This window comes from Sus scrofa, chromosome 2, assembly GCF_054392235.1.
Source record: "Sus scrofa isolate SSC_HxYL_T2T_F1_AM1 chromosome 2, Sscrofa_HxYL_maternal_Yorkshire_Landrace_v2.0, whole genome shotgun sequence".
In the NCBI taxonomy this organism is placed as follows: Eukaryota; Metazoa; Chordata; class Mammalia; order Artiodactyla; family Suidae; genus Sus; species Sus scrofa.
In genome coordinates, this window is record NC_139384.1 from 134,411,926 (window position 1) to 134,433,011 (window position 21,086).

At 37.0% G+C, this 21,086-nt stretch overlaps 1 long non-coding RNA gene across 6 annotated transcripts in view; it reads left to right on the forward strand.

Annotated features, from left to right (window-relative positions):
- Window positions 1-21,086, forward strand: part of LOC146405706 (uncharacterized) — a 413,778-nt gene that overhangs the window by 104,034 nt on the left and 288,658 nt on the right. Inside the window, exon 3 of one of the 6 annotated variants that reach the window (XR_014838654.1) lies at window positions 13,309-13,447. The exons of the other annotated variants lie outside the window; for them this stretch is intronic. This is a non-coding gene — a long non-coding RNA (uncharacterized LOC146405706). The remainder of the gene's footprint in view (window positions 1-13,308; window positions 13,448-21,086) is intronic. 6 annotated transcript variants of the gene reach the window in all.

The following is a 21,086-nucleotide window of genomic DNA, read 5'->3' on the forward strand; positions in this document are numbered from 1 at the left end:
TTAGTTTCTTGTCACACACTGAATTAAATAATATATATCTGGATATATATCATTTCTTTCTTTTTTTTTTTTTTTTTGTCTTTTTTCTATTTCTTTGGGCCGCTCCCGCGGCATATGGAGGTTCCCAGGCTAGGGGTCGAATTGGAGCTATTGCCCCTGGCCTACGCCAGAGCCACAGCAACGCAGGATCCAAGCCACGTCTGCGACCTACACCACAGCTCATGGCAACGCCGGATCCTTAACCCACTGGGCAAGGGCAGGGATCAAACCCGTAACCTCATGGTTCCTAGTTGGATTCGTTAACCACTGTGCCACGACGGGAACTCCTGGATCTATATCATTTCTTTTCCTAATGTATAAACTTCCTAAGTATATGGACGGTAAGCCCCATATTTTCTTTGGCATATTTCTTTGACTTTTACTTAGTAGGCACACTGTAAATAACTGATAAATTGATATAAACCCTGAAATACTGTATATCTTGAAATGACAGCCAATTTGAGATTTTTCAAAGAATTTCCTTAGAATCATAGTATTATACTCTAAAGTTACATTTTTGTCTTATGTCTGTACCTCATAACTGTTTAAGGAATTTTGTGTATAGCTTCTTCCCTTAGCTGTAATTCACCCTAAATTGTACTGTTTTGACTTCTTGAAAAGGTAATAATTTCCTCTTTTGTGACTGGTCTCCATGTTCCAATGCTCAGTTTTTAATTTTTTTACTCTCTCTCTCTGTCTCCCCACCTCTCTCCTTTTCCAGCCATTGCTTAGTAATCTCAGTCTTGGAGCTTTGAATACCATTTGTATGCTGACAGTTCTCCAATCTGCATCTCCTAAATTTACATTTCCAGTTTAGACCGTCCCATGGCTTAAGATTCATAAATAGGAGTTCTCGTTGTGGTGTAGCAGAAATGAATCCCACTAGGAACCATGATGTTGAAAGTTCGATCCCTGGCCTCGCTCAGTGGGTTAAGGATTTGGCATTGCTGTGAACTGTGCTATAGGTCTCAGATGCAGCTTGGATCTGGTGTTACTGTGCCTGTAACTCTTTTCTGAGGAAGGCCTGTATCACTATGAACTTCTCTCTAAGCACTGTTTTTGTGGCATCCCATAGATTTTGAAGGGTTGTGTCTTCATTATCATTTGTCTCTTAAAATATTTTTTAATTTCCTTTTTGATTTCTTCATTGACCCATTGGTCAATGAAGCATGTTGTTTATTCTCCATGTAGTCAGTTTTTTCTCATTTTTTTTCCTGTGCTTGATCTCAAGTTTCATTCCATTGTGGTCAAAGATACTTGAAATAATTTCTGTACTCTTAAATTTGTTGAGTCAGTTTTGTGCCCTAGTATGTGGTTAATACTCGAGAATGTTCCATGTGCACTTGAAAAGAGTGTATATTCTGATTTTCTTTTAATGTAATGTCTTGAAAATGTCAATGAAGTCAAACTTTTCTACTGTGTCATTTAGGATCTCTGTTGCCTTATTGATTTTTTGTCTAATGGATCTGTTTATTGATGTGAGTGGGGTCCTAAAATCTTCTATTATATTTGTATTCCCATCAATTTCTCCTTTTACATCTGTTAGTATTTGTTTTATGTATCTGTGTGCTCCTATATTAGGGGCATATATATTGATGATTATAATATCCTCTTCTTGGATGTATCGTTTTATCATTAAATATTGTCCTTCTTTTTCTTTATGGCCTTCATTTTAAAGTCTATTTTGTCTGATGTGGGTATTACAATTCCTGCTTTCCTGTCTTTTCCATTGGCATGAAATATCTTTTCCCATCCCCTCACTTTCAATTTATATGTGTGCTTTATCCTAAGATGAATCTCTTGTAGACAGCGTATTGCAGTCTCTTGCTTTTTTATCTATCTGCCACTCTATGTCTTTTGACTGGAACATTCAGAACTTTGAAGGTTAAGGTCATTATTGATAAATATGTATTTATTGCCATTTTAAGCCTTGTTTTCCAGTTGATTCTATGTTTCTCCTTTGTTCCTTTCTTCTTTTTGGTTGGATGAATTCCTTTTATTTGATGCTTATGTACTCTCCTTTTTAGTTTTTGTGAATGTACAGTTTGGTTTTGCTTTCTGGTTGCCCTGTTGGTTTGTTTGTTTGTTTTTTGGTCCTTTTAGGGCCACATCTGTGACATATGGAGGTTCCCAGGCTAGGGGTCTAATTGGAGCTGTAGCTGCTGGCCTACACCAGCGCCACAGCAATGCCAGATCCAAGCTACATCTGCAACCTACACCACAGCTCATGGTAACCCCTGATCTTAACCCACTGAGCAAGGCCAGGGATTGAACCCACAACCTCTTGGTTCCTAGTCAGATTCGTTTCTGTTGTACCACAACAGGAACTCCTGTTTTTCAAGTATGTTAACTGCTTCCTATAGCTGTTTGCTTTAGCCTGATAGTCATTTAGGTTCAAACACATTCTAAAAAAAGAGTCTAGATTTTCTTATTTTCTTTCCCCACATTTTATGATTTTTGAAGTCCTTTTCAAACATTTTCATGTTTGTCCTTTTGCTGCTCCTTGTCTTTATTTTTGCTTTTACAATAGTTTTTTTATTGTTATTATTATTTTACATCTGTATAATGGCTTAAGTGGTTGCTTTCCAATTGTGATTTCCTCCATCCTCTTACTTCTTAATTCTTTTTTTATTTAGAGGAGCCCTTTCAGCATTTCTTTTAGAATGGGTTTAGGTATTGCTATACTATTGTAGTATTGTGTTTTGGTTGTTGGAGAAAATCTTTATTTCTCCTTGTATTTTAAATGATATCCTTGCTGAGTAGAGTATTCTAGGCTGAAATTGCTTCCCTTTTAGAACTTTGAATATATTTTGCTCCTGTCTTCTGGTCTGTAGTGTTTCAATAGAGAAATCAACTGATGGCCTTATGAGGGGTTCCCTTATAATTAACTTTGTTTTTCTCTTATTGCCTTTAGAATCCTCTCTTTATTTGTAACTTTGCCATTTTTATTATATGTTTTGGTGTGGGCCTGTTTGGGTTCAACTTGTTTGGGGCCGTCTATGCTTCCTGTATCTTGATATCTGTTTCCTTTAGATTTGGAAAGTTTTCAGCCATGATTTCTTCAAATATATTTTCTATCCTCTTTTCCTTTTCTTCTCTTTCTGGAATCCCCATTATGTATAGATTGACCTGCTTTGTATTATCCCATAGATCTCATATTGCTTTCATGTTTTTTTCATTTGGTTTTCTGTCTGCTGTCCTGATTCAGTGTTTTCCATTATTCCATCTTCCAATTCACTAATTGGTTCCTCTGCATTACTCATCCTGCTCTTCAATGCCTTTAACTCAGCTTGCATCTCTGCAAATGAATTTTTTTTTTTTTTTGTCTTTTTGCTATTTCTTGGGCCCCTCCTGCGGCATATGGGGCTTCCCAGACTAGGGGTCGAGTCGGAGCTGTAGCCACCAGCCTACGCCAGAGCCACAGCAACTCGGGATCCGAGCCACGTCTGCGACCTACACCACAGCTCACGGCAACACCGGATCCTTAACCCACTGAGCAAGGGCAGGGATCGAACCTGCAACCTCATGGTTCCTAGTCGGACTCATTAACCACTGCACCACGATGGGAACTCCTGCAAATGAATTTTTTAAAAATTTCTTACCTCCTCATGTTTTCTAGTTCCTTTCCAAAGTAATCTCATTACTGTTCATATCTGTTCTTAATTCCTTCATATTCACTCTTAATTCTTTCAATATTTTTAGCATCTCCTTTTTGAACTCACTGTCTGTCATATTGCAAAGGTCTGTTTCATTGTTTTCTCCTTCAGGTGAATTCTCTTGTTCCTTTAACTGGGAATGGTTCCTGAGCTGCTTCATTTTGCTTATATTTTTCTTATTTTTTGAGTTTAGAATAAGTAGTCTTGGAGGGCTATTTATATGCATGAGCATCCCTGGGTATTTTGTTGGGGCTTACCTTTTATTTTTAGAGTGCTGTACATGCTTCCAGGGAGATGTAGGCAATTGGCAGGGCTAGTAGCCAGTGCCTGGTTGATGGGCCGCTGATAGAGGCATGGACCTGTGGGAAGGTGGCACACACTGCTCCTGACTGCAGGGCCCTGGGAAGTGACAGTGATCAGGTATGTGTAGGTGCCCCTGGAGCATTTGGTAGTGGCAGCAGCTGGGAAGGTGTGTTCCCAGGGAAGTGAGAGCAACAACAGTGGTGCTTAGTTGCAGTGTCCTCTTCTTTGTTGACCTCTGAGGTGACTGGGCCCACAGGTGGTGCCTTTTCACAGACCCCTGGCAGTGGCAGGCCGTGCCCCTCTGTGGTATCTGAGAAGACTGCTGTGCTTTGTCCCCTCTGCCTGTAGATCATGCAAGATGTGCCACACTGTGCTTAGCTCCCTGCTGCCCTTAGCTTATAGGAGAGGTGTCTGGCCACCCATAGCCTGCACAAGAGGTGCCCAGTCGCCTGTATCCCGAGCAAGTGGTGTCTTGCTACCCAAAGCCTGTCCTAGAGGCACCTGGCCCTCTGAGAGTCCACATGTGAACAGGGAAAATATTCCTATGTTAGTCTGCCCCTCCACCTCTTGCCCTCCCCAGCCATGGTACCTTGCTTCTCCTGCAGGCCCAGACTTCCTCCAAGTTCCCTTGGCTATGGCATTCCACTTCCCAGCCCCTGGTGTTCAACTCCCCAGCCCATAGTGAACACTCTCTAGCCCCTCAGTCTGTCTCCACATAGCCAGCCCTGGCCTCTCCCTGGAGCTGACCTCTGGAACCTGAGTCTCCACACACAGCCCCTACCCAAGTGTCTCAGGCTGTGATGTCCAGGCACGGTGGTACAGATGGTCTGCACGGCTCTTACTCTGTTTTGCTTTCCTCAGTCCAGCTGCTTCTCTTTTCTTCCTGACTTTGAGGTCCCTCTGTCTTGGCTGATCTCCCCATTGGTTAGGTGGCATCCCAGTGTGTGGGTTCCTTTCCTCTTTAATAGCTCCCTCTCAGGAGTACTAGTTCCATCCTGATACCTTTTCTCTTTCTTTGTTTTCTTTTTGTTCTACCCAATTATGTGGAGAGTTTCTTGCCCTTTTAGGTCTTCTGCCAGTGTTCAGTAGATGTTCTTTGAGAACTGTACTACATGTTGATTTTTTTTTTTTTTTGTAGGTGTTTGTGGGAGAAGGAGTGTTCCATGTCTTACTCCTCTGCTATCTTGATCCTTCCCCCCAGATGTGTTTTATTTCTATTCATTCAGTTTGGGATTGGCTGACCCTCTGGATCTTGAAGTTTATATTTACCAAATTTTGGCAAGTTTGAAGATTGTCATTTCTTCAAATCATTTTTCTTTTGCATTGTCACCATTTATATTTATACTTGATTTTGCCTCACAAATCTTTGAGCTTCTGTCTGTATATATTTTTGCTTTTTGTGTTTGTGGACTAGATAATCCTTTTTCTCTTGTTGTTTCCAAACTGTGTCTTACCCATTTATTGATCCCTTTCTTTTCATTTTAAATATTGTAATTTTCATATCTATCTCTTCATTTCTTATGACCATATATTTACTTAAGTTTCTGAATATGCATAAATACATACATCTTGTTTACTAATTCCAACATTTAGGCATTCTTGCAGTCAATTTATGTTGCCTTTCTTTGGGGAGTGTTGAGTGTTGTCCTTGTGGGCATTAATTTACTAGTGAATACGCTTAACTTTCTGAAGTATTTTACGAGCTTTGTTAGTGTGAGTCTTTTGCCATTATTCTGAGCCTAGACAGGGACTTTCTGGGTATCAGTTGAATACCAAGAATGTTAAGTAAAGGCCATTTGGAGTCCCCGTCATGGCTCAGCAGAAATGAATCTGACTAGCATCCATGAGGATGCAGGTTTGATCCCTGGCCTCACTCAGTGGATTAAGGATCCAGTGTTGCCACGAGCTGTGGTGTAGGTTGCTGAAGTGACTCGGATCTGATATTGCTGTGGCATAGGCTAGCAGCTATAGCTCCTGACCCCTAGAATGGGAACCTCCATTTGCTGTAGGTGTGGCCCTAGAAAGACAAAAAAACAAAAAAAACCCAAAAAACAAAAAAACAAAAAACCTTTTATTTTGATTGGACTTCAAAGTCCCTTAAAAGCACCGCAGAGATGCTGAAATCTCTACTTAGCCCATAGTTCCTAGTAGCTGTTCTCTTCCAGGCCTTGCAGATTCTCACTCAAAATACACACAACTTAATATTCAATCTACAAATTAAGGAGATTTAAAGTAGATTTCTGAGACTCCTTTTCTAGTCACCTCTCTTCTGCCTGGTATTTTAATTCACAACTTCTAGTCAGAATAGTCACCCTTATCTTCAATCTGTGTTTTCTGCAGTTTAGCAAGACTACTGTGCTTTGCTTGTTCTTTGGTTTCTTCTGTTGTAGAAAGTTCCTTCAGGCATACAGCCAGGGCTATTGTGAGGCTTATTCCATATATTTCCAAACTCTCAAGGATTGCATTCCTTTATTCCTTTTGTCCAATGTTAGCAAACAGTTGCTTCATATGGTTTTCTATTTTATTTTTGGATGGCTTGGCCAGTATCAGTCACACTTCTATGGCTAGGGCCAATGTCAAAATATATTTTTAGCAATCCTACATGGACTACAAAGTTTTAGGAAAATACTAAATAATTGTTTGTTTCTTATAGTATTCTCCCTTTAAATATTTTTCTGTATGTATTTTACAAATATGAAGCAAAACAATAATTTGGTGGTGAGAAGACAGTCTAACAGCAGCTCTTGTGCTGTTTGAATGTGACATATGGCTTTTCCAAATTAAGCATTAATGACCCACATTTGGGCTCTGCATAATTTATTTACTATTAAACTAAAGATTCTAGTTTGTAATTTGGGAGAATAGATTATGTTAAGACCATAATTATACTACTATATTTAGGAACACTGGTTTTTTTAGTCCTGATCAGTGGATCTTTAGGTCATAATAAACAGAGAGGTAGTAAAGGTTGTCAGGCAAAAAAATGTACATGAATACAGATGTAAAATGTGTGCATGTACACCTGGACATAAATATTTCTAATTGTATGAACACCAGTACCAGTAAGTGTTTCTGGTTTTGCTTACCAGATTTAACTATGCCTATGTCCTTTATCATCCCCCTAGAGAAATACCTCTCATTTTTGGATCATAAGCTTCTTACCTCAATGTAGATACATGACCACTTATTTGAAATTTTAAACTCTAAACTCTTTAGCAGTATATACATCTTATCCTTTTTAATATATTAATTCATAACTAATAACACAGTTGATGTTGTGGACAGGATATGTTACATTAAAATGTTTGTTCTCCTTTATTTGTATCTATCTATATAATTTAGCAATCTTTCCTCTGTTTTCAACAAACTTAAAGAGTGAGCTTTCACCTAGAAATTACATTTATGACCTAAATCCCATTAGGAAATTATACTGCCAAATTATAGCAAGCATATTGTATGTTTTACTATTTTCCCAGTTTTGGAAATGCTACTTTTTGGCAGCAATGGTAGTTAAGAATCATTACTGTCAGAAAATATTTTATGAATTCTCTACTAAATTCCTCCTGGGACATTTTAAGTACATGCACATATAATCCAAAATCTCATTATTGCAAGCATTATTCAACTTATTTAAGTACAGAACAAAATGGTCTTAAACTAAATTCTGTCTTCATCCTTTTAAAAAGAGTTATTAATAAGCATTAGAAAACCCTGAAGAAAACCATAGTGACTAATCTTATAAAATCTATCATATCTAGAAATCCTTACAACCAAGCACTCAAAGCACATTTTATTATTGAACTTCATTCCTTAGAGAACAGAAAATGGTGAAAGTTCAGACTCTGGAGACTTACCACTTGAGTGTGAATCCTGGTTCTGGCTCTTAACTACTGTTAGTACTGGGCAAATTACTTAAACTCTCTGTATTTCATTTTCTGCTTATTTATTTATTTATTTTTATTACTGAATGAATTTTATTACATTTATAGTTGTACAACGATCATCACAACCAAATTTTTATAGCATTTCCATCCCAAACCCTCAGTGCCTCACCTCACCCCCCAAATTATCTCATTTGGAAACCATAAGTTTTTCAAAGTCTGTAAGTCAGTATCTTTTCTGCAAAGAAGTTCATTGTGTCCTTTTTTCAGGTTCCACATGTAAGTGATAGCATTTGATCTTGATGTCTCATGTCTGACTGACTTCACTTAGCTTGATAATTTCTAGGTATATTCATGTTACTGCAAATGCCATTATTTCTTACCTTTTAGTGGCTGAATAATACTCCATTGTGTATGTTTACCATGTCTTCTTTACCACTCCTCTGTTGATGGGCACTTAGGTTGTTTCCATGTCTTGGCTATTGTATATAATTCTGCAATGATCATTGGAATACATGTGTCTTTTTGATTGATGGTTTTCCCTGGATAGATGCCCAGGAGTGGGTTTGCTGGATCAAATGGTAATTCTATTTTTAATTTTCTAAAGAATCTCCATACTGTTTTCCATAGTGGTTGCACCAGTATACATTCCCACCAACAGTGTAATAGGGTCCCCTTTTCTCCATATCCTCTCCACGACTTACTGTTCATAGACTTCTTGATGGTAGCTTTTCTGCCTGGTGTAAGGTGGTACCTCACAGTGGTTTTAAGTTGCATTTCTCTAATAATGAGTGATGTTGAATGTCTTTTCATGTGTTTTTTGGCCATCTCTATATCTTTTTTGGAGAATTATCTGTTTAGATCTTCTGCTCATTTTTTGAAGGAGTTGTTCATTTTTTTGGAATTCAGCTGCAGGAGTTGTTTATAAATTTTGAAGATTAATCCCTTGTCAGTTGCTTCAGTTACAAATATTTTCTCCATTCTGTGGGTTGTCTTTTTGTTTTTTTTAGGGTTTCCTTTGCTGTGCAGAAACTTTTAAGTTTAATTAATTTCCATTTGTTTATATTTGTTTTTATTGTCATTACTCTAGGAGGTGGATCTGAGACGATATTGCTGTGGTTCATGTTGGAGAGTGTTTGGCCTACGTTTTCCTCTAAGAGTTTTATAGTATCTGGTTTACATTTAGGTCTTTAATCCATTTTGAGTTCATTTTTGTGTATGGTGTTAGGAAGTGTTCTAATTTCATTATTTTACATGTTGCTGTCCAGTATTCCCAGTACCACTTATTAAAGGAATTGTCTTTTATCCATTGTATCTTCTTACCCCTTTGTCATAGATTAGTTGACTGTAGGTGTGTGGGTCTAATTCTGGGCTTTCCATCTTGTTCCAGTGATATGTATTTCTGGCTTTGTGCCAGTACCATATGGTTTTGATGACTGTAGCTTTGTAGTATATTCTGAGTCAGGGAGCCTGATGCCTCCAGCTCCATTTTTTTTTGTTGTTTCTCAGGATGGCTTTGGCTATTATGGATCTTCTGTGTTTCCAAAAAAAACTTTAAAATATTTTGTTTGAGTTCTATGAAAAATGTCCTTGGTAATTTGATAGGGATTGCATTAAATCTGTAGATTGCCTTAGGTAGTATAGTCATTTTGACAGTATTGATTCTTCTAATCTAAGAACATGGTATGTCTTTCTGTCTGTTCCTGTTATCTTTGATTTCTTTCATCAGCATCTTGTAGTTTTCAGAGTACAGGTCTTTTGTCTCTTTACATAGGTTTATTCCTAAGTATTCTATTCTTTTTTGATGTGATGGTAAACAAGATTGCTTCCCTGATTTCTCTTTGTGATCTTTCATTGTTGGTATATAGAAATGCAGTCAATTTCTGTGCATTAATTTTGTATCCTGTGACTTTGCCAAATTCATTGATGAGCTCTAACATTTATCTGGTGGTATCTTTAGGATTCTCTAGGTATAGTCTCATGTCATCTGCAACTAGTGATAATTTTACTTCTTCCTTTCCAATTTGGATTCATTTTATTTATTTTACTTCTCTGATTGCCATGGATAGGACTTGTAAAACCATGTTGAATAGTAGTGGTAAGAGTGGATATCCTTGTCTTGTTCCTGATCTCAGTGGGAACTCTTTCATCTTTTCACCATTGAGAATGATGTTAGTTGTGGGTTTGTCATATATGGCCTTTATTATGTGGAGGTAGGTTCCTGCTATGCCCACTTTCTGAAGGGTTTTTATCAGGAATGGGTGTTGGATTTTGTCAAAGGCTTTTTCTGCATCTATTGAGGGGATCATGGTTTTTATTCTTCAGTTTGTTAATGTGTATCATACTGATTGATTTGTGGATATTGAAGAATCCTTGTATCCCTGGGATAAATTCCACTCGATCATGATGTACAATCCTTTTGATGTATTGTTGGATGCAGTTTACTAGTATTTTGTTGAGGATTTTTGCATCAATGTTCATCAGTGAAATTGGCCTGTAATTTTCTTTGTTTGTGGTATCTTTGTGTGATTTTGGTATCAGGGTGGTGGTGAACTCATAGAATGGGTTTGGGAGTGACCCTTCCTCTGCAATTTTTTGGAGTAGTTTCAGAAGGATAGGTGTTAGTTCTTTAAATGTTTGATAGAATTCACCTGTGAAGCCATCTGGTCCTGGACTTTTGTTTGTTGGAAGTTTTTTAATCACAGTTTCAATTTCAGTAATTGTGGTTGGTCCATTCATCTTTTCTATTTCATCTTGGTGTAGTCTTGGAAAATTGCACTTTTCCAAGAATTTGTCCATTATTTGTAGTTTTTCTGTTTTATTTGCATATAGTTGCATGTAGTAGTCTCTTATGATTCTTTGTACTTCTGTGATGTCCTTTGTAACTTCTTTTTCATTTCTAATTTTATTGATTTGAGTCCTCTCTCTTTTTTGCTTGCTAAGTCTGGCTACGAATTGATCAATTTTGTGGATCTTTTCAAAGAACCAGCTTTTCGTTTCATTGATCTTTTCTATGGTTTTCTTTGTTTCTATTTCACTGATTTCTGCTCTGATCTTTATGATTTCTTTCCTTCTGCTAGCTTTAAGTCTTGTCTGTTCTTCTCTCTCTAGCTGCTTTAGATATAAAGTTAGCTTGTTTATTTGAGCTTTTTCTTGTTTCCTGAGGTTTGGCTTGTATTGATATAAACTTCCCTCTTAGAACGGCTTTTGCTGCATCTCATAGGTTTTAGAGTGTTGTTTATTTGTTGTCATTTGCTTCTAGGTAGTTTTTAATTTCCTCTTTGATTTCTTCAACATTTGTTGTTTAGTAGCATGTTGTTTAGTCTCCATGCATTTGTGTTTTTTGCAGTTTTTCTCTTGTTAATTTCCAGTAGCATAGCATTGTGGTCAGAAAAGATGCTTGATATGATTTCCATTTTCTTAATGTTACTGAGGCTTGACTTTTAGCACAGAATATGATCAATCTTAGAGAATATTCCATGTGCACTTGAGAAGAATGTGTATTCCACTGCTTTTGGATGGAATGTTCTGTAAATATCTATTAAGTCCTTCTGGTCTAATGCTTCATTCAGGGCCTGTGTTTCCTTACTGATTTTCTTTCTGGATAATCTATCCATTGCTGTAAGTGGGGTGTTAAAGTCCCCCAACATTACTGTGTTATTGTCAATTGCTCCGTTTAAGGTTGTTAGTAGTTACCTTATATATTGTGGTGATACTATGTTGGGCGCATATATATTTACAATTTTTATATCTTCTTCTTGGATTGATCCTTTGATCATTATGTAATGTCCTTCCTTGTCTCTTAAAATACTCTTCATTTTAAAGTCCTTTTTGTCTAATATGAGTATTGCTACTCCAGCTTTTTTGATTCCCATTTGCATGGAATATTTTCTTCCATCCTCTCACTTGCAATTAGTATGTGTCCCTAGAAGTGAAGTGGGTCTCTTGAAGACAGTATATATATATATATCTGGGTCTTGTTTTTGTATCCATTCAGCCAATCTATGTCTTTTGGTTGGGGCATTTAGTCCATCAACATTTAGGGTAATTATTGATATGTATGTTCTTACTACCATTTTATTAACTGTTTTAATTTTGTTTTTGTTGCTCTTTTTTCTTCTTTTCTTCTCTTGTTCCCTCCTCTTGTGGAGACTTAATAACTATCTTTAGTGTTGCATTTGAGTTGATATTTCTTATTTGTTTGTGTATCAATTGCAAATTTGGGGTTTGCAGTTGCCCTGAAGTTTTCATAACAGAGTCTATATATATGGGATTGTTTTAAGTTGTTGGTCTCTTAATTGCAAGTGCATCTCCAGTGTCCTGCATTTGTACCCTCCTCTTCTCATGATTTCTGATTTTGGTAGCATAATTGTGCTTGGGTGATTTTCCATATTTACTATATATGTGCCTTTACTGGTGAGCCTTGTCATTTGTGGTATTTTTATTTCTGGTTGTGGCCTTTTCTTTTCTGCCTAGAGAAGTTCCCTTAGTGTTTGTTGTAAAGCTGGTTTAGTGTTGCTGAATTCTCTTAGCTTTTGCTTTTCTGTGAAGCTTTTGATTTCTCCTTCAAATCTGACTGAGAGTCTTGCTGGGTAAAGTAATCTCAGTTGAAGGTTTTGTCCTTTCATCATGAAAAGTATATTGTGCCACTGCCTTCTGGCCTGAAGTGCTTCTGCTGAAAAATCTGCTGATAACCTTATTGGGATTCCCTTGTATGTAATCTGTTTCTTTTCCCTAGCTTCTTTTACTTAATCTTAGCCAAAAGGCTGAAAAGTGATCCCCTGGCTGCTTTCAGTATTTTCTCTTTGTTTTTAATTTTGGTCACTTTGATTACTGTGTATCTCAGGGTGTTCCTCCTTAGGTTTATTTTATACAGTACTCATGCTTCCTGGATTTGAGTGAGTGGTTCCTTTCCCATGTTAGGGAAGTTTTCAGCTATTATCTCTTAGAATATTTTTTCTGTCCCTTTCTCTATCTCTTCTCCTTTTGGCACCCCTATAATACAGATGTTGGTGCATTTAACATTGTCCCAGAGTTCTCTGGGAGTCTCTTCATTTATTTTCAATCTTTTTTCTCTTTTCTATTCTGCTTCAGTGATTTCCACTAGTCTGTCCTCTACCTTACTTATTTGTTCTTCTGCCTCCTGTATTCTGCTATTGGCTGCTTCTAACAAATTTTTTATTTCAGTTATTGTATTTTGCATCTCTGCTTGCTTAAGTTTTAAATCTTGTATTTATTTGCTAAGTGTTTCCTATAAATTATCCACAATTGCCTCTAGTTTATTTCCAATATCTTGCATCATCTTCAGCATCAACAGTCTGAAGTTTTTTTCCTGGGGGTTGATAATGTCCTGATCACTTAGCTGTTTTTCTGGAGGTTTTTCTTTCTTCCTTATCTGAGTTATAGTTCTCTGCCTTTTAATTTTTTAGGTTTTTGGTGTGGTGTCCATTTTGCAGACAATAGAGTTGTAAGCTCTCTTTCTTCTGATGTCTGCCACCCTTTTGGATGAAGTTGGTATGGAAGCTTCCTATAGGCTTCTTTTTGGCAGGGACTGGTGCCTGCCCACTGGTAGGTGGGACTAATTCCTAGCCCTCTGGTGGGTGGGGCTTTGTTACTGGGTGAAGTTAGTTGCAGTTGTGTGCCTGGGGGGTCTTTAGGCAGCTCCTTTACTGATGGATGGGGCTGTGATCCCACTTGGATTGTTGTTTGACCTGGGGATTCTCAGTGCGAATGGGTATAGTCAGATTTTCCCAAAATGGCCACCTCCAGAGAAACACATGCTGCTGAATATTCCCGAGAGCTTTGCCTCCAATGCCCTTCCCCCACAATGAGCCACTGTCACCCCCTGTTTTTCCAGGAGATCCTCCAAAAACTATAGTCCAGTCTGACCCAGATTCCTATGGAGCCTCTGCTTTGCCTTGGGATCCTGTGCACATGAAAACATGTGTGCACGTTTCAAGAATAGGGTCTCCATTTCCCCCAGTCCCATGGAGCTCCTGTTCAAAAGCCCCACTGGCCTGCAATGCCACATGCTCCAGGTGCTCTTTCTCCCAGTGCCAGACCCACAGCCATGGGGACTTGATGTGGGGTTCAGAACTCTCACTACTGTAGGTGAATCTCTGTGATACAGTTACTTTCCAGTCTGTGGGCTTCCCACCTGGGAAGTATGGGGTCACTTATAGCCTATAATTGCCCCTCTTACCTCTTGATGTGACCTCTTCTTTGTCTTTTGGAGTAGGATATCTTTTTGAAAGTTTCCAATCCATTTGGTTGAGGGTTGTTCAGCATTTGGTTTTAATTTTGTTGTTTTTATGAGAGAAGTTGGGCTCCAGTCCTTCTATTCTACCATCTTAATCCCCAGGTTCCTTTTCCTGCATATTTAAAAAGAGGACAATAATGTACCTATCTCCTCATATTAATTCTAAAATCGGTTTAATAAAATGCCTGTAAGTTCATGAACATGTAATCGTTTAAAATAACTATTAAGAAACATCAGTAATTTTAATTATGTACAGATTTAATGATTTTATTGTTTACTGACATATCCTAAATATGTTATTAGGTATTTTTGTAACTTTAGGTATTTTTACACATGTTCCTATTTCTCTAAAATAGTTGTTTATATAAAAATTACTAAGTTGAGCATTGTATCCTTATGCATTTATCCCTTGGTAACTGTGACCGATTGATTCCAGGACCCCTATGGATACCAAAATCCACAAGTGCTCAAGTCCCTTTATATAAAGTCCCTTATATAAAGTGTAGTTAAAAAAAGGACACAGTGAACTTCTTTGCATAACAGATACTAGCTCACAGACTTTGAAAAATTTATGGTTTCCAAAGGAGACAGGTTGTGGGTGGGGGGATTTGAAGGGGGTTTGGGATCGAAATGCTATAATATCAGCTTGTGATGATCATTGTACAACTATAAATGTATTAAAATTCATTGAGTTAAAACAAAACAAAATAAAAAACAAAAACAAACAAACAGAAAATTAAGTGGTTTAATAAGTTGGCTCTAGGAATCCACAGGTTCTTGAATCAGTAAATGTAGAACATGTCAGATAGAAAGGTTATAAGTGCAATGCAATATATATATTTGTACTTTTTGCAGAAAAAAAAATAAACCAGAATTCAAGGAATTTAAAAAAATGTTCCATTTCCTCTTTTGGTAATGATGAAATAGTTATTTAACAGTAGCCATTCTGGACTGGGTCAGTTTTGTTCCCAAAGGAATATTCAGCATGTCATCTGGGTTTGTCAAAACTGGGGAAGTGATACCAGGATCCAATGAATAATGGTCAGGAAAGCTGCTACACATCCTACAATGCATAAGACTTTTCCCCAGAACAACAGCCTGGTTCAAAATGTCAGTAGAGCTAAGATTTGAAAACTCTGCTTTGGTCTAAACGCTCTACTAAGAAAAAAGAAATCTGTACAAATATTTTAAAAATATATTTGAAAAACCAGAAAGTTCTCAGAGCAGTTAAAATTTTCTAGATCAATATCTTAGAGAAGGAAATAAAGTAAATATTTGGAATCAGGAGTCACTGTTTACTTTTAAGTAGAGGTTGGAAAATTATGGCCCATATGCCAAATCTAGCATTTTGACAGTTTTTGCATGGCCCACATGCACCCTTGAGCAGACCAGCACTGTTAGTCATGGTGACCAAGGGGGGACATCTTCCTCTATCCCATTTTCCCTTTTTACTCTCAGCCCTGCTGCCCCAGCCAATGACTGTAGATTTGCTGCTGCTCATGGCCCATGTTGGTCTCTGCTTAAAAGATGGTGACTCTGCTTTTAGTATCTACCATTAGCCTAGAATCTCAGTCTGGGAGCTCATAACTGAAGCCCAGCTACAAATTTAAGTCTGATTGGTATAGTGTTAAGTGCTTCTAGCAAAGAAACAATGTAAATCTCTGGAGAAAAAAAACCATTTCTCAATGCCTTAGAACTATCTCTATGATCTTTATATACATTATACAGCAGTCTATCAAATATAATAGGTGTTCAGAAACTAAGATGCTCAAAAACCAAGAGGAAAAAGTGATAATAGAAACAGATCCATATGAGATCCAGCTAATCAATTCATCCCATGTAATATTAATACAATTATAATTAAAATATATAAGGAAATAGGAGTTCCTGCTGTGGTGCAACAGAATCAGCAGCATCTCTGCAGCACTAGGACACAGGTTCAGTCCCTGGCCTGGCACAGTGGGTTAAAGAATCCAAGGTTGCTGCAGTTGTGGCATAGGTTGCTGTCTCTAGGTTCTGAATCCTGGCCCAGGAACTCAACATGCCCTGGGGCAGCCAAAAAAGAAAAAAAATTAAGGAGGCAAAGACAAGTTTGGCAAATTTGGAAGATAACTCAAAACAATTAGTATGTTATAATTCAAAATATAAATAACTAAACATACAGATAGTAACTAAATTAAAGAACTCTAATGAAGGGTCAGCCGTAGATTCATATGTATGATTGCTAGGTCTATTTATATTATTGGATTTATCTTCTCATTAAAAAATCATTTTTCTTTGTAGTACTAGTAATTTTTATTTTCTTCTGGACATTATCAATCACACTGTTGAACATCTAGGTTTTGTTTACTTTTATTAATGAATATTTGGGTGTTATTTATGGTATTAGTTAATTTACTTCAATATCATTTGTTCATTAAAAGGTTTAGAGCCTTTAATTGGGGCTGTATTAGATGTACATAAAAGGTGTGTTTCTTATAGAGTTTTTCTTAAATGTCCTGAGGATTGAGCACAGTCTTGCCAGTCTATTGAAATCACGCTCTAGTTGGTTTTCAGAGCCCTTTACATGCTCTAGCCATTATTCTTTCTCTACTGTCTGTTCTTTGCTTGGCCACTTAAAGTCTTATCCTGTAGAAGTATTGACTAATATCAAGCCAAAATCTCAGGAAGGCTTTCTATGCAGGTTTTTTTTTTTCTTTTTTTTTTTTTTTTTTTTTGGTCTGCACTCATGGCATATGGAAGTTCTCAGGCTATGGGTAAAATAGGAGCTGAGCTGCTGGCCTAAACCACAACCACAGTAACATGGGATCCCAGCTGTGTCTGTGATCTATACCACAGCTCATGGTAACACCGGATGCTTGATCCACTGAGTGAGGCCAAGGATGAACCTGCACCTTCATGGATACTAATCGGGTTCATTACTGCTGAGCCACAATAGGAACTCCTCTATGCAGTCTTACATGGCATGCCTCCTTTCTTTCCCATAACTTGCCTCGCTCATATCAGTCACCTCATTAGACTCGACCCCCAATCTCTTTCTCTTCAGTACAGTGATAGTGCTGTGTACAGTGATACTGATTCTATCTAGCTTTTCCCTTCCTGTACCACATCCAGTAAGAATCTCTATGAGAAAGCGAAAGCAATCATGAAGGTCAAGGATCTCAAGAATTTCAGTTCTGTGCTTGCTACCTGTCATAAAACCTCTGAAGCAAATCATCACATAAATTCTGCCTAGTTTTATAGGAATTTATGGCAGGAGAACACGTTCAACATCAGATACCTGCTTATGGTCACAAGTGAGCCATAAGGTCCCTTAATCCCTTGTTCCCTTTCTTTTGATTATATACTCACGTTACTCTTGCTCCTTAAATATAAATAATTTGGGTGGAAATACCAGTGTAGTTTAAAAGTTTGTAGGAAGCCTCACAAAGTTTGTTTTAGCCCTCATAACTCATTCCTTTTGGTATTACAACTGATTGTATATGTGTTTAACTGGAAGATGAAATGAAAACATTGAGAGTTTTAAATATATCTCTGTTTACTGGGAAATAATCTCTGTTGAGGGAGCAGAAGACCTTACTCTTTGCTTTGAGCCCCTTACTTCCAGCTTTCTGAGTAGTCATCATGCAATCAAACACTTACAGGTTAGTGATTTATAGCAAAGTTGTAGGATACAGGGTTAGCACTCAAAAGTCAATTGCTCTCCAAGTCCATCCATGTTGCTTCAAATGGCAAAAATTTATACTTTCTCTTTCTTTTTTCCCCCACAATTGTGGCATGTGGAAGTTCCTGGGCCAGGGATCAAACCCATGTCACAGCAGTGACAATAGCAACTCCTTTACCTATTCACCACCCAGAAACCCCTCTGTCTAATCTTTGTACATTCAACCACTGTCTTAGAGTCTCATCGTTTAAATACCCAAAAGACCTTAGGCAGGTTGATTAATCCTCCAAGATCTGTATTTTCTCATCTGTACAACAGGGAATAATGAGACATTATAAGGTTTTTGAAAAATTTTGTTATACTCAATTTTTATTATATTTAATGGAAAAGTCATTTAAAGTCATATGATTTTAAGGTTATTAAGATTTCTCTTCTTCACTATACTTTCTGATAATTTTATACCCATCACTATAAGTCTTTGTACTTCTGGTATTGCTCCTATTGGCTTTATATGATTTATGGAAAATTATTTTCTGGGCCTTAGTTTGCTTTTTTTTAAATTAGACATTTGGACTTTTAGTCACAATAAGCATTTCCAGCTCTGTATATTCTTTGTTCCTTGGTCTTTGTGGAAATTCCTAAGGTGTTTTGAAAAGTTTTACAGTCATCCTCAGGCAATAGTATTGGGAATGGTACTTTTATATTTTGTTCTGCTTTTCTGTGAAATGCTTATTTTGCTCTCACCTACCTTTGCATGGAACAAGCCTCTGGTCAGAACTGTTCTCACTCAAGGGCAGAAAGGAAAGCATTGACCTGCTTAATTTTGAGTGGCTATACTCAGACAAAGCAACTGTTGTCATCAAAAGCCTTTCATCCAATCATTCCACCATTCTTCTAGTGAGCCACCAATTTATCTATTCATTTATTTACTGAATAATTTAATGGACATAAAGTATTCCATAACGAATATATTTAGGATTACTCTAGGGTCTGAAAATTGATGTCATTAAGAGTTTGTTTTAAGAGTTTATTTTGTCAGTCTTTATCAGAAGGTGAAGTTGGGCCTCCAAACCAAAGTTAAGGAGTGGCTGTTAGGACCATGAGGAGCACATCCAAATAGCCTGTTGGGTACCCTGGGAAGCCAGTGTTAGGCTCAGGGAAGGCCAAAGATAAAATAAACTTTGGATATTTAAATGATCGTTGATTTTTTTTTTCTAATTTTGTTAAACCATTGGTCACTTAGGTAAAAGATATGAATGAAAAGTATTGCCATTGATTTAGGGGAGGGGGAATTAAAAGTTAACACAGGTTACATGTGTTTAAAACAAAGGGTAATCATTGACTCTGAGAACAGGGCCATGGATCCTGCAAAATTATTTGTGTGAGTATGTATTTCAAATTATTTGTGTATTATTATTGCATTAGTGATAACCACATTTTCCAAATGTATTTCTACTTTCTGTCTCTATCATTTAAACCTTGTATCTGAAAATATTTTTATTTTATGTGGGATGATGGAAAGAATTAGGTGGAAATGAACAAATTGTGTGAGGTTGGCTCTAGAAGTCTAGATAGACTCATTGGACAGATATGATTAATGAGAATGCTTTCATTATCTTACAAAGAAGTGGATATGATATCGAAATTCAATTCATAATCATATGTTATCCTAAAACAGATCCTAAGAAATCCCTTGATGACAATATAAGATTTGCATTCAGTTCCATTAAAGAGTCTTAAAGGCAAGTAGTAGAAAACACTGGACAATTTTCCAAGATAAGCAAATCAAAGATAGGTAACTTTATAGCCAAAAGCCAAATTTTACCTCAGCCAAGCTGCCTTATCCATTGGCCACCACAGATTGCTTTGGTATCCTAACTTTTCAAGAGCCTGTGAAAATATTGGAAACCTAAAAGTTATTGGTTCTAAAATACAGAAAGAAAATTGTGCATTTAAAATGGATTAACATTAAAGATGCACAAAATTCAGCAATTTCACCTAATCAGTTACAGGACAGTCTACTTTTAGATGGTTATATAGAAACAGTATTTAGTGAGCATGTGAATACCTTTTGATGTTTAACATGAGGAGAGGGGAAAGGTATCACAAATAATTGCCTATGGCCTAGGAAGTTAAAATTTATCTTATCCTTTTTTCTCTTCATATTTTTCTCTTTCCCCTTCTATTTATCACTCTTATAACATGCTGCTTCTTTGTGCTTTTCTCCTTTTTCCATCCCACCCTCATTTAGGCAACTGGTTGAGGGCAAAGTAATGCTATGCTTTGTAAGACGGATAGAGAGGGTTTTTCATTTATGAAGAATAAAATCATTACGAATTCCTTTGAGATTTAAAAAATAAATACCATGGCCAGTTTTTAAATGTTCTACATCCATTAAAGACTGATTTTATCTTAGTTCCTTTCTGTAAAACATTCTCTTATTGGATCAGGTATTTCATTAGAGGGCACATGAGTGAGTGCTGCTATTGCTTTCTTAATGACATCTACCAATCATTTGGATTTTTTGGAAATACTCAGGATAGTTAAGACTTTAAAAGCAGAAACACATATTTAATTTGCTCCAACTGAGAAGTTTGGGAAAATGACAAAGAATATTGTCATATTTTGCTGAGAAGTTCATTCAGAAATTTAGTTCAGAAATTTTGTTTCCAAACATTTAAATGGGGAGTAGTTAAATATTTATTTTAAAGAATAAGTAATTTGATAAGGGTAATCCATAGAAAAGGACTTTATCAGGAGAGCTTTTAACATTGCTTGAGAAACAATATAGATTTAACTACAAAAACTGAGTTCATACTGCTCTAAAAACAATAATTTCTTCAGCCTTCTAAATCATTTCAGTAGTATGAGAAATAATTCTTCTAAACCTGGCATTTTTTTTTATTGTTAGTCAGATGTAGATAAATGAAAAACTATGGAAATTTTGAGTTACAAGGCTCTGTTTGTCCCTCTAAAAATACAAAATTTCTGGTTACACTAATATTTTCTGAATTGTCTATTAAAACTGTCATTCAAGGGAATTCACAAACTTTTTTTTTTATTTTTTTGGTCTTTCTGGGGCGCACCTGTGGCATATGGAGGTTCCCAGGCTAGGGGTCTAATTGGAACTACAGCTGCTGGCCTACACCACAGCCACAGTAACACCAGCTCCGAGCCGCACCTGCGACCTACACCACAGCTCACAGTAACGCTGGATCCTTCACCTACTGAGCAAGTCTAGGGATCAAACCTGCAACCTCATGGTTCCTAATCGGATTTGATTC